This window comes from Echinops telfairi, unplaced genomic scaffold, assembly GCF_000313985.2.
Source record: "Echinops telfairi isolate 266 unplaced genomic scaffold, ASM31398v2 ScPeMD7_3533;HRSCAF=4204_0, whole genome shotgun sequence".
Taxonomy (NCBI): Eukaryota; Metazoa; Chordata; class Mammalia; order Afrosoricida; family Tenrecidae; genus Echinops; species Echinops telfairi.
Genome location: NW_022107431.1, coordinates 13,227,558 through 13,241,498, shown reverse-complemented (window position 1 = coordinate 13,241,498; position 13,941 = coordinate 13,227,558). Strand labels below are relative to the sequence as shown.

Here is a 13,941-nt window from a genome sequence, read left to right as displayed (position 1 = left end):
TGTGTGTGTGTGTGTGTGTGTGTGTGGTGTCGAGGAGCAGGGGATTCCTTCCCTTCCTTGTCTCCTTTTTCTCCTTCTCCGCGTGCCCGCCCCCTCCACTCTCCTCACTGTGGAGCTGTGCTCCCTCAGACTGCAGAGCCCCAGGTGGGTGGGTGGGCAGTGGACGGCATGGTGATGCAACACGGGGCTGGGGCACCAGGCAGGGCTTGTTCATCCTCGAGGGACACGATGCATTTGGAGGGGATTGTTGGGGGAGGAGGGTTCGTCGCTGAGGGCTGACCATGGAGTGAGGCCTTGCAGAAGGAGTGGGAACAGGCGATGGGCTTGTTTCCCGTGGGCTGTCCGCTCTGTGTGTTGTGTTGTCTTTGCAGCTTTCTAGAAAGGTAGAGTCATTGGGGTGGGTGGGGTTGGAAGGACGGAGGTGCGTAACTGGGCGTGAGCTTCCTCATTAGTCCACCTGCTCAGCAGATAACAATACCCGTATGTTAGCCAGAAGCCCTGTAGTTTGGGACCCAGAAGCAGGATGTCATTTGAACGAAGCAGTATTCTGACAAGAAGGGAAAAGAACTTCTAGAACAGGTGCCATACCCAACTTCTGGGCCTTTACAGTTAGCTGAGAGTCCACAGAGCATTAGGAAATGGATTCAGGTCTTGACTCTGCTTTCTACGTACCTTCTTAGGCTGATGTCACATCTGAGCCGGTTTTCACACGTGTAGCTACCGTCACACCTCCATCTTGCAAAAATGTGAGATTCTAAAAGACGCTCTCTTTCTCGCCACCAGCCTGAGTTTGGCCCTGTGAATGTGGAGCCTGTGGCGTCATGTACACTGAGGTCATCGTCCCTGTTCTGGGTCACTGGGGCCGCGGTAACACAACCACCCCACGTTGGGGGCTTTGAGAAGCAGAAGTTGCATTTTTCAGATGAGGCGACTAGGAGTCCGAATTCAGGCATGAAGGGAAGACTCTTTCTCTGTGTCCCCTCTGGTAGAAGGCCTGGTCTCTTGTTCCCTTCCACCCCGTGGTTCCTGGTTGATCTTCCCAAGACATTGACTTTCCCTTTCTGTGTTCGCTTTTTTCTATGTCTAAACTCCTCCTCCTAAATCTCCAACGTGAGTGGTTTAAGGCACACACTTACACGGATGTGGGTTCACTAACACAGCCTAGCAACCCCATTCCTAGATGGGGTTACAACCACAGCTATCAACAAAAACTCACTGCCACTGAATGGATTCCGACTCAGAGCGGCCTTATAGGTCAGGGTAGAAAATTGCCCCTGTGCATCTGAGGCTGTAGATCTGTATGGCAACAGACAGCCTCGTCTTTCTCCCTCAGAGCAGCTTCTGGGTTTGAACCACCAACCTTGTGGTTAACAGTGCAATACCTAACCCACAGTGCCACCAGGACCAAAGGACTTACTGAAAAGCTACAGGGCTGCCCCACGGCAACTTGGGGCAACTTCATTCTTTCCTTTGCGTATCATAACCCTGCCTGCTGGTCCAGTTGTGAGGATTTGGGTTTTCTGTATGTTGAGTTGCAAACCATAAGAAGGCAATAGGCTCTTGATCTTTATCAGCAAGTGCTTCCAGTCTTTCACTTTCAGCAAGCCAAGCTGTGTCGTTCACATACCACAGAGTGTTCATCAACCTTCTCCATGCCGCTGAGTCCTCCAGCATAGAGTCCCAACTTCTCAGCATACAGATTGTATCAATGTGGTGACAGGATGCATATCTTTCCTGATTTTAAAAAGCATGCTGCATCCCCTTGTCCTTTGCAAACTGCTGCCTCCTGTTCTAGGCACAGGTTCCTCATGAGCACAGTGAGGTGTTTGGGAATTCTGATTCTTTGTAATGTTATCCACAGTTTGTTTTGGGCAACAGAGTTGAGTATAGTCAATAAGAAACAACTAAACATCTTTCAGATATTTTCTCCTGTCAGCCAAGATCCATCTGTTGAAATCAGTGAAATCCCTTGTTCCATGTCTTCTTAGTCTACCTTGAATTTCTGGCAGCACCTTGTCAATGTACTGCTTCAATCGTTTTTGAATTATTTTCGGCAAAATTTTCTTGAGTACGATACTAGTGATGGTGTTAGATAATTTCTGCATTCTGTTGTGCCCTCTTTCTTTGGAATGGCACAAAGATGGATCTCTTCTAGTCGGTTTGCCAGGTAGTTGCCTTCCATATTTTTTTAGGCTTAGACTAGTGAATGGTACCAGCACCCCATCAGTTTATTGAAACATTTCAAATTGTATTCCTTCAGCCCCTGAATCCGTTGCAACCTGGACATCTTCCTTCAGTGCCTTTGGTTCCTGGTCACATGCTGTCTCTTGAAATGGTTAAGCATTGACCAATTCTTTTTGGTACAGTGACTCTGTGTATTCTTTACATTTTCTTTTGATGATTCCTGCATCATGCAATATTTTGCCCATGGACTCTGTCAATATTGTAACTTGAAGCTTGATTTTTCCCTTCAGTTCCTTCAGCTGGAGAACTGCTTAGCATTTCCTCCACTTCAACCTGAACTTACATGTGAACAGTTGATGATCTGTTGCAGGGTTGGCCCCTGACCTTATCTTGACTGATGTTATTGGCCTCCACCGTCTCTTCCCATAGATGTAGTCAGTTTGATTTTTGTGTATCCCATCTGGCAAGATGCTTGTGCATAGTCGCCATTTATGTTGTTGAAAAAGGGTGTTTGTGACAAAGAAGTCATTGGCTTGGCAAAGTTCTATCGTTTGATTTCCAGATTGATCTCCAGTGGGGTCATTTTGTCCACTTACTGACCTGTCCTCTTGTTGCCAGCCTTCACAGTCCAATTGTGGGTAAACGTTTATGCATCCTGATTGCATATTGGACCAGGTTCAGACTGAAGAACTTGGTTGTTGTCATTGTTGTTGTTAGGTGCCATCGAGTTGGGTCTGACCCAGAGTGACTCTGTGCACAACAGAGCGAACCACTATGCTGTGCTATGCACACAATTGTTTTGTTTCTACTCTGGTCCCATTGTTGCAGCCGCTGTATCAATCCACCTCCTTGAGGGTCTTCCTCTTTTTCACGGCCCCTCTACCTTACCAAGCTTGATGGCCATCCTCAGGGTCTGGCTCCCCTGACAAGCTGTCGAAGTATATGTGAGATGAAGTCTCCCCATCCTTGCCGCTAAGAAGCACAATTGCTAGACTTCTTCCAAGGCAAATTTGTTTGTCCTTTTGTCAGCCAATAGTACTTTAAGTATTCCTCACCAGCACCAAATGAATTGATTAGAACGCTTCAGTTTCTTAATTCTCTAATCTAATGATTAGTGCTTCCATTTGAGTAATAATCATACTGATCGGACTTCCTTTTAGCCATATAGATATGATCCTATCACAGACAGCATTGTATTTCAAAGTAGGTTTTGAAATGATTTTTGACATTGAATGGCATTCATTCCATTCTTCCTGAATTGGTCATTCTGCCATAGTGAACCATATGATGTCTGATTCAAAATGGCCATTGCCAACTCATTTCAGTTCTCCAATGCCTGGGCTGCCCATCTCTATGTGTCTCCTTTCAGGTTTGATGACTTCCAATTTTGATTCATACTTTGTACATTTCACATTCCTACTTTTAAACTAATGCACGGTTACAACCCCCCCCCCCCTTTTGATTCATGCCTCATTGGAAAATGAAAGTCTAAACACTTGGCTCCATTCACATCATTCAAGGCAACTCTGCTTTGAGGAGGCAGCTCTTTCCCGTTCCGATTATGCGTTCCTTCCGACCCGAGTGGCTCCTCTTCTGACACTATGTCAGACATTGCCCCACTGCTATTCATACATGACATGGACAGCCTTTTCCTCCTTCCCTGTGTGTTCTTAGTCTGGAAGCTCCTCGCCATGGGTGACCCTGCTGGTATTTGAGATAACCAGCAGCAGGGTTTCCCGCCTTGCAGCACCACACGAGCCATTACAGGATGCCCAAATGGCAGACTCGTGGCGTTGTAGTTGGTAGGAGCTTAACTACAACCTCACTCCCATCTCCATAGCACCGACAGTCTCATAGGAGACTATGAGTTTGGATACCAAACTCCAAGTAAGTAATTAACAGACAAACAAAAAGAGGTAGAACCTGTCAATTCAGTTTCATGTCAGTTTCAAATGAAAAAGATAAGGCATTACTGTCTATTTTCAGATTTTACACACCGTTATCTTCTGCATCTTAGAGAAAGGAGCCCTGGTGGCACAGTGGTGATGCGTCGGGCTGCTCAGCATATGGTCAGCAGTGGGAAACCATCAGCCATTCTGCTGGAGGAAGATGGGGCTCTCTACTCTCTTAACAGGTTACAGCCTCACACACCCACGGGGGGGGGGGGGGGGGGGGGGGGGGCAGTTCTACCCTGTCCTGTAGGACGTTTCAAGGACAAGGACGCGCTGTGAGCAGGCATTAACTCAATGGCAATACGTTGTTCTAAGAGAAAAAGGGAAAGGAGCCCAGACATAGTCGTCGTCGACTTTGCTTTAGACGCTCTTATTTATTTGTTCTCAAAGCAAATGAGTGCGTGGCCAGGCACTGAGTTGGGTGCTAAGGAAACTAAGGAAAAGACTATCCCCACCCAGTTAGAAATTTCCAGAGAAACAGTGCTGTAGTGGTTACATGTTGGGCTGTGACCTGCAAGCTCAGCAATTCAAAACCACCGGCTGCTCCTTGGGAGAAAATCGGGACTTTCTGCTCCGGTGAAGACTTACAGTCTCAGAAACCCCCAGGGGCAGCCCTGCCTTGTGCTATCGGGTCGCTTTGAGTCGGCATCCACACGATGGCAGTGAGTTTGCTTTGGTCGTGTTTGAGAGAAGTAGCAGGAGGAGGGGAAACGCATCAGAAAGTGAAGTTCAAAGTGTGCCACCTCATCGAATCTCCGGCTGGCCTGGTGGCTGGCAGGGACTCTGGCTGGCTTCCAAGGTGCGTTAGTCCCAGGACTTGTGGAGAGGCCAGCTTAAGACATCCCAATGGGCCCTTTTAGGATGCTGACAGTTTCCGACTCTTTGCTTCTGGTTTTGCCTGGCTCTGAGAAAGGCAGCGATGTGAACACTGGTGGTGGGTGCGAGCTCTCTGTGGCTCTGCAGTGGATGCGTCTGGGCTGGAAAATCAGGACAGCCGGTCATCTATTGAAACAGCTCTGTGAAGCGGTTTCCGAAAGTCAAAAAGCAGAACGTGTGTGAGACATACACTGTTCATTAACCCCAGACACGAGAGATTTCATACAGTCCGATGCCCACAGTGAGGGTTCCCGGAACCAAATCCCAGAAATGTTGGCCCTCGTTCTGAAAGTCTTAAAATAAATTGTTTTCTGGAACGTGAATTGAAAGACAGCTTGCTCCGTCACTGAGCCGTAGAAACTCAAAGCTGTTGGCAGATGCACGTACAGTACAGGGTTTTCAACCCAGCTGCCACCTTCTGCTCGCTCCCACTTTTCTAAGAACGGACAGGCATGCAGATCGACATGTTCAACTGCATTGCGTGTCCCTCTTTGTGAGGGATGAAGGCATGGCCATAAACAGGATTTCCAAACCAGGACTGGCCTGCAGTAGAATTAAACAATTTAAGTTAACTCAGGGGTTTGTGTGAAAACAACTTAAATTCATTTTTTAAGAAATAGGAGTTCAGGTTTTAACAGCAAGAACAAGCCAGACTCACTGCCGTCAAGTTGATGCCGACCCAGAGACCCTACAGGGCAGGGTCGGACTGCCCCGGGAGTGTTGGAGACTGTAACTCTTCACGGGAGTAGAAAACCAGTCTTTCTCCCTTGAAGCAACGGTGGTTTCGAATTGTGGACTTGTGATGGGCAGCCCAGCTCGTAACTACCACCATGGCTCCTCTTAATTCTAAATCAGTTGTTCATTAACCCTCTGACCTGGGACAGTTCTCACCTGGCATCTGAGACTCGAGGTTTCTTCTAGCCCATGCTTCTAGTCACTGGGGGTGAGACTTGCGTGATGCGCCTGTTGTCAGTGCATGCTGGTAGCATAGATTTAGGGGGACAGCCCCAAGTGTTCATGCTCGTGGGGTAATGGTTTATGAAGCCTGTGGGCCCAAAAGCACTGTGTACCTGCCTTCATTCCTTACCTGTGGGACTTGAGTAGGGTCACCGGGAAGCTCAACAGGATATCCATTGGATCCGGCTCCACTCCTGGACACATGTGCCCGTCCATGTGAAAGCTGGTTCTGCTTGGGGTTTTGTGTAAGCTGGAGATCCGAGGGGCTGGTTAGCATGTGGCCTCAGGATGATAGTAGTAGGGGATTGTATTAGGCCGGGTTGACTAGAGGAACAAGTCCAGAGATATTCATATATGTGTAAGAGAGAGCTTTATATCAAAGAGCAGTTGTATATGGAGAAAACATGCCAACCCAGTCCAGATCAAGTCCCTAAGTTCACTATCGGCCCACATGCCCAATACTAATCCATAGATTCCTCTTCAGACTCATGGAGCATGTGCAATGATGTTGCCTGCAGGAAGATCACAGGCCAGTGGTTATAAAGTCATGGGGATCCAGTGGCGGTAGAGGCATCTCAGGGCTGGCTCGGGTCTCCACATGACTCCTCCACAGGAAGGTGAAACAGAGAGAAAGTGTGGCCCACCTCCAGGGAGAAAAAGAGGAAGTTCCTAGAATCCTCCTGGGAAGGCCCCTCCCACAAGGAGGCATCATCAGGCTCTGACCTGATTGACATGCTAGACTCCACCCGTTCACTCTTAAAATCCTCAAGTTGACACGAGAGTATGTAACTACCACAGGCATACAGGTCTAAGTCCTCACAGACCTGCCTGCACTTCCACCTCCACCTGCCCAACTAGGCATTTCTTAGGAAATCAAGCACATATTCCACACCAGGTTGCTGATATTTTTACAAGAAAATACCAACCATGAACCTTCTTAATTTTACAAAACTTCCCTCTTGTAATTAAAAAAAAAAATCGCTACAGTGATTAAAGCAGAAAGCCTTTTTCTGTCTTGTCGTATGCATAAAATAGATCCATGCAGGTAGATTAGGCCTCTTCTATTTCTGGAGACTTACCATATGAGGCAAATAATACATACTATAGAAGGAATGCACAATATGAGGGAGTGTGAAAAAAATAAAATCACCTGTAATTCTTAATCTGGGCATCTGTTTTAATCCCCAGAATACAGCAGAGATAAGAATTCTGTTTCCCATACATGCTAAGAATAACTTTGAAGAGGACAAGACAGTAGAGTGCAGTGTAAACATCATGGGTTCTGGGCTCACCCAGAACTATGCTTAAATCCTAGGCTTGCCACTCTTCTGTGGTCGCCTGTGGTCACAGGCTTAACCTCTGTGAGTCTTAGCTTCTTCATCTGCAGAAATGGGGATACTTGTGCCGATCTCGTTTTACTTGGATCCGTAATCCACAATCAATGCCCATGGAAGCTCTCCCTCAAGGCCATCGCGTTGATTCTGATTTATAGCAACCCCATAGGACAGAGTAGAACCGCCCCTGTGCGTTTCTGAGACTAACTTTTCGTGGGGGTAGAAAGCCTCCTCTCCCTCCCTTGAAGTGCCTGGTGCGTTGGCGGACCTTTCGGATAGCAGCCCAAGTTGTAATCTCCGACCCTGCCAGGGAAGCCGCAGTCAAGAAATCCAACAGCACGCATCACTGGGCAGACATGCTGCAAAGGTCTTGGTTAAAGTGTTAGAAAGCCGAGATGTCACCCTGGGGTGAAGGTGTGCTTGGCCTAACCCAGGCTATTTCCACTGGCCTCAGACACCTGTGAGCGTTGGACAGTGAGTGAGGAGACGATGCACTGGAATTGCGGTGCTGGTGACGAATATTGAACCTCCCATGGACTGCCAGAAGCCTAAACCAATCTGGGCTGGAAGAAGTGCAGCCGGAATGCTTCTTAGAAGCATGCATGACAAGACGTGGTCTCGCTCACTTTGCACGTGTTCTCAGGGGGGCCCCGTCCCTGGAGAAGCACGTCATGCTTGGTAAAGAAAAGGGCGACAGAAAAAGAGGGGGACCCGAGGACCCTCAGGAGATAGACTGACACCATGGCTGCATCAGTGGCTCAGCGATAGCAACGATTGTGAGATGAGCCGGCAGTGTTTCCTTCTAGTGTCCCCGGGGTGGCCGTGAGTCGGGACCACTGTGAGTAGCTGCGAAGTCACCACCAGCAGCCATGGTGCCAGTCTCGCCAGGGTGCTCGTGGGGATGCTGGCAGACTTGAGCTGGGCTAGGGGTGGCTGTGAATGTGAATAACGTGGCGTTGACTACACCTGAGAGAAGCACTGCTCTTGTCAGAACGTACTTTGGAGACAGAATCTTGAGCAGGGGCGCTTCGCAGCAAGGCAACGCTGGTAAGAGCAGGGTGTAAAGTGGCGCACATTCCTGATGGAGAACGAGAGGCCCTGTACAGAAAAGGGACTCTCGTCATCCAAGACCAATGCCAGGGTGGTAACAAACCAGTAGGCGGTGAGCGCGGAGGCCTGGCCTGGAAGGGAATACACTGCAGGTGCTGTCCTGTCTCTGTAACGCGTGTGAGAGAGTTGCTTTATTTCTTTGTGGACTTGGTAGAGGCTGAGTAGACCTGATGCTTTCTCAGCCCTGCTCAAGCTCTGGGACTGGCCGGTACACCTCAGGACCCCTGGACGTAGTGGACAGCCTGACCTGGCCACTACTTGAGGGGGACTTAGGGCAAGGAAAGCCGGAGGCTGCCATCGGGGGCTATGGGAAGGTGAGACGGCATTGTTTGCTGTTCAGTCTCAGAACATGCTTTCAGCGTGTTGTTACCGTCCCATTGAAAGGGACTAAAAACAAGTTCACTGCCAACAGGTCAGGGTTGACTCACGGTGACCCTATAGGACATGCGAGAACTGCCCCTGAGAGTTTCTGAGACTCTTTATGGGAGTAGAAAGCCTCATCTTTCGCCTGCGGAGCGGCTGGTGGTTTCAAACCGCTGTTCTTTCAGTGAGCAGCTCAACACATAACCACTAAGGCACCAGGGCTCCCGGTGGAAAGGACGAGAATGAGACAAAACATTCTAACCTCTGACCCACTCTGTCCACCTGGTTGACTCGGCTGAGGAAATGGGGGCTAATGAGGGCTGCCATGATGATGGCAGAGAAGCTGAGAGGTTGGAGGACTTCCCCACCCAGTCCCCAGGGCCAGCGGTGACGAGTGCAGGATGAGCCGGCACCACTCAGCCGGCACCACTCAGCCGTCACCCCGCCATCCCAGGAGAGGGAGGGCTGGGGGGTTGCTGTCCCCCGGATGTAGGAGAGCTCCTTGTGGGACCGTGGGGTCCACGCTGCCACGGTGACTGCGTGGCAGTGCTGTTCTTCACACAAAGCAGGGCACGCCCCAATGGTACATCACTTCGTTTCCTCGCACGGAGACAGGCTTTGAGCGGGTTCACTGGGGTCTGGCCTAGCGCTCTGAATACTGTGTTCTCAAGTAAGGATGACAGTGTTCTCCCTGGAGATGGCAGGATGTGGGTCGCTGTCACAACACAGAAGGAGTCTTGGTGGCATTGTGGGTTAGGGGCTAGGCTGCTGGCTGAAAGGTGGCCAGTTCAACCGAGCAGGCTGTCCTTGGGACAAAATGCCCGCGTGTCGTGTCGTGGGCCCCCTCCTCCCACAGTCACTCACACGAACGCTCCCATGTGCACTCTCACAAGCACCCTCTTGATCCTCCCCACTCTGTGGGTGCCAATTTTGACACCACCTCAAAGAACAGCCTACTAGAGACGGTTGTGGCAACCAGAGCCCTGGTGTTGCCCTCCTGCTCCTGAAGTTTCCATGCCAGTCTGATGGCAGTGGGAGATCTCTCTCTCACTCTCTCTCTCATCGCCGGGTGTCATCTACCAGTCTCTTTATCAATCTGATCTTTAATTGCCTTTGGATGTTGTCGTGAGGATAACAATAGCAGCAAATTAGGCACTCCAACACTATGCAGTGGTACACACATTACTAACGATGAGAGGTAACACACACACACACACACACACACACACACGCGCGCGCGCGCGCGCACACATTAAAGCCACAACTAAAATGGGACAGACTTAAGTGCAGCTGGTCATAATTTGAATATGCTGCACACCACTGAATGTTGCACAGTCCATCTGATAAGATCTACCACACCCGTGTGGTGCGCGAGAACACACACAGAGCCAACCACAAACACTGGGGCAGTGCCGTTGGTTGTAACTCGAATATGTTGGGCGGCCTGTACTCCAGCCTGCCCTCTCCTGGTCTGGAAGCCTCAGGCGGCCAGAAGCCATGCTTTGTTCACGGTTCTAGCTCCAGCTCCTGCCACAGCTTCAGGTTGGTGGTACACTTTCAGTAATGATTCGAGAGGGAAATAAGAGGGGTTGTAAAAGGGGTGTTTTGACAGTGAGGTAAGAGGCCAGGGACCTCTGGGGCATGTCTTCGGTGCTGCAATACGTCCCCCACCCCCTCTGGAAGTGAACTTGACCTATTACTAGTAGATTCATTGGAGGACCCCTCAGGTGTCCACTCACTCGGCCTTCAGGTCCTATGGCCAGAAAAGGTACAGGACCCTCAGTTACATTTAAACTTAGCACACACATGAATGTTTGGTGTCAGTATGCCTCGTGCGTCTTTTGTCCTTGTTGGTAGCTGCCGTCGAGTCGGCCCCAGCCCATGGCAGCCCCACGCACAACAGAACAGAACACCTGCCTGCCCTGCGCCGGCTCACCATGGTTCCTGTGCCTGAGCCCATGGTGCGGCCGCTGTGTCCATCCCTCTCCTGTGGCCTTTCCCTTCTTCACTGCCCCGCTGCTTTACCAAGCATTTGCCTCGTTGGGGGTGGATTCATTCCAAATCATCATCACTCTGTGTTTGCACTGGCTGTGTTTGGCAACCCTGACCCCTCGCCCAGGACACAGGTTCATTTGCCCCGACTCCCATGTCTCCCTCTTCTCTGCAGTGTCTCTGAGAGAAACCTGGCCCCAGTGTCCTCCTTGCCTGCGCTCTGCGGCTCCAGGGCTGGGAGCTGTGGCTTCTGGGGCATCTTCTTCCTCTGAAACACACATGTTAAAGGATGCTGGGGTGCAGTGGGGCCCCCCCTCTTCTCTTTTTTCTCCCCTTCAAGGAGACATGCAGAATTGTGAGGGCGGCAGTTAGGGTCCTCTCCAGTGTGTCATTCAGAACAAACCCCTCTCGCAGTGGAGTTTATTACCGACACCCCCCCCCTCCCCGTTCATAGCAGATTGACTTCCAGTGCAGGGCGAGGAGGCGTGACCTCTAGGGTAGGCTAAACCGTGAGCACCACACCTCTTAGTTCACCAAGAGATGTGTTGCGTCCTTAGCGAGAGGAAGAATACCTTGGCCCCAAGGAAAGCCTTTCTAGAGGGATATTGTTTGCTCAAGAAAAGCTCATGACACTGCTTCGAAAAACAACCCAAGACCAGGCAATGGGGTGGGGGGTGGGGCTTCAAAAAGACAAGGAACAATGGGATAGGAAGGTCATGGGAGTTAAAAGCACAAGCGCACTGTTAAATCGTGAATTGAGGGGTGGATTACAAAGCAGATCACCAGGAGGCATTGGTCGCTTTGTGCCGATTATCTTTGGACACACCCATTGCAGCTCTCTCAGCCCTCTCCCTAAGCCACTGGCTCCTCTTTTCATCCTTCAGTCTGATCTCTTTTGATCTCAAAACGGCCGATTTTTCTAACATGGGGTTGAGTTCACTTCCAGACCTGAAAGGTGACGATGAAGGGCCATTGTGTGGGGGGTCCCACCAGTCTGTCTGTCCAGGAAGCCTGGTCTCTTTTGGATAACGGATCCCCCCGTGAACTTTTGAAGCCCCCTCTTGTTAATAAGGTCTCCATGAGGTCGACTTAGTGACAGTGAGTTTGGTTTCTGTTGTTAATATCAGGATGTCTGGTGATGTCGTGGGTTATGCATTGAGCTGCTAACTGAAAGGTCAGCAGTTCAAACTCACCAGCTGCTCCATGGGGGAGAGATGAGGCTCTCTGTTCCCATAAAGACTTACAGCCTCAGAAACCCACACGGGGCAGCTCTGGTCTGTCCTGTAGGCTCACCGAGTGAGTTCCAAATCAGTAACAGTGAATTTGTTGTTCATATTGGATCGACAGTATAATTTTGCATATAATAATATGTGTAATCGAGGAGTCCTGTAGGGTCACGGTTACAAGTTGGGCTGCTAGCTGCAAGGTCAGCAGTTTGAAACCACCAGCTGCCCTGTGGGAGAAAGATGAGGCTCTGCCCCTGGAAAGAGTTACTGTCTCGAAAACTCACAAGCAGTTCTGCCCTGGCCTCTGGGGTCGCTGTGAGTCAGAATGAACTCCAGGGCCTTGAGTTAGTACCTGTGACCTGCCTGATTCCTGACCAACCCAACCCAGCCACTCCACTGCCTTGGGGTCCTTCCGACTCAGTGACCCGGAATAGAGGTTCTGAGATGGAGTCTTTCCGGGAGCAGATAGATTCCACTGACCAGGCCGGCTCCGTCACTTGGAAAAGACAAAGGATCACACGTGCAGAGAAAAAGTTGATCCCTTTTTTAGTATGTGTTCACCACCAAACTGTATTCCACTACAAATTGCCTAGGCAGTTTAAGATACATCTGAGATCTATTAGAGGGCTTTTGGTGGTGTCGTGGTAACGTTGGGCTGCTAACTGCAAAGCCAGCAGTTCAAAACCACCAACCGCTACATTGGCGACAAATGAGGCTTTCTACTCTTGTAACTCGGAAACTCCCAGGGGCAGTCTTAGAAGGCCACGGTGAGTCGGCATCAACTCAAGAGCAGTGAGTTTTCGGTGCCGAGATCTATCTTAAAAGCCCCAGACGCAGTGGAAGCAGGCCAACAATGAATAAAGTGCCACACTATCCACTGAGATCAGTTTTAAATGATTGTTTTGACATATAATTGAGGATTGATAGCTTTTTTTGTGTATGTGGAAATTGTAGCCAGGAATTCATTTTTTACTCTTAAAATAAGTAAGTGAAGAGGCATAAATATTGATCTGAGTCCTCTGGCTGCCATCAAGCATTTGTCGGCAGCGCTTCCAGAACTCCAAGGCTCAGCTTGAGGGGGAGGGTGGGGGCGGAAGCAAGGTGGGAGCATAAGGAAAGCGACAGAGGTGTGTGTGGGAGCCCTTCCTGCCATGGCACGCCAGGTTTATCTGTCCTGCGGCAATGTGTCCCTCCATGCCCGCTGGCTTACCGCTCCGTGGTATTCGGGATGGAGTCTAACCGTAATGATTCCGGAAGCTTTGGACCCCTTTCCTGACAGGAGCATCTCTGCAGCATCCCGGGACTTGTTCCAAAGTGTGAGTGACAGCAAGTGAGAAATGTGTGACTCGGCACCATCTCAGGGAGAAAGCAAGCCAGGAGTTACGGCGATGCTTTTGACAACCGGGCCTTCTCTCAAGACGACTTCCTTCCGTGAGTTCCTCTGGCAGCTGAAACCCGACGGTGGAGGGGCTTCATCAGGCACCCCGGAAGGGGGCTCCTCCCTGGCTAGCTGCGCCAATGAGAAGGCCGAAGACCAGGTCCCCAGCAACGGTGTCATCGAGAACTGTACTGGAGACACGGCACCATGAAAGAGCAGAGCCCATGTGCCATCAAGAACTGTACTGGAGACACGGTACCATCGAAGAGCAGAGCCCATGTGCCATCGAGAACTGTACTGGAGACAGCACCATCAAAGAGCAGAGTCTATGTGCCATCGAGAACTGTACTGGAGACACGGCACCATCGAAGAGCAGAGCCCATGTGCCATCGAGAACTGTACTGGAGACACGGCACCATCAAAGAGCAGAGCCTATGTGCCATCGAGAACTGTACTGGAGACACGGTACCATCAAAGAGCAGAGCCCATGTGCCATCGAGAACTGTACTGGAGACACGGCACCATCGAAGAGCAGAGCCCATGTGCCATCGAGAACTGTGCTAGAGACA

The 13,941-nt window shown here is 50.2% G+C and overlaps 1 protein-coding gene across 3 annotated transcripts in view; it reads left to right on the top strand.

Annotated features, from left to right (window-relative positions):
• SCAF8 (SR-related CTD associated factor 8) overlaps positions 1–13,941 on the top strand; it is a 196,093-nt gene that overhangs the window by 131,128 nt on the left and 51,024 nt on the right. The gene's annotated exons all lie outside the window — the stretch shown is intronic.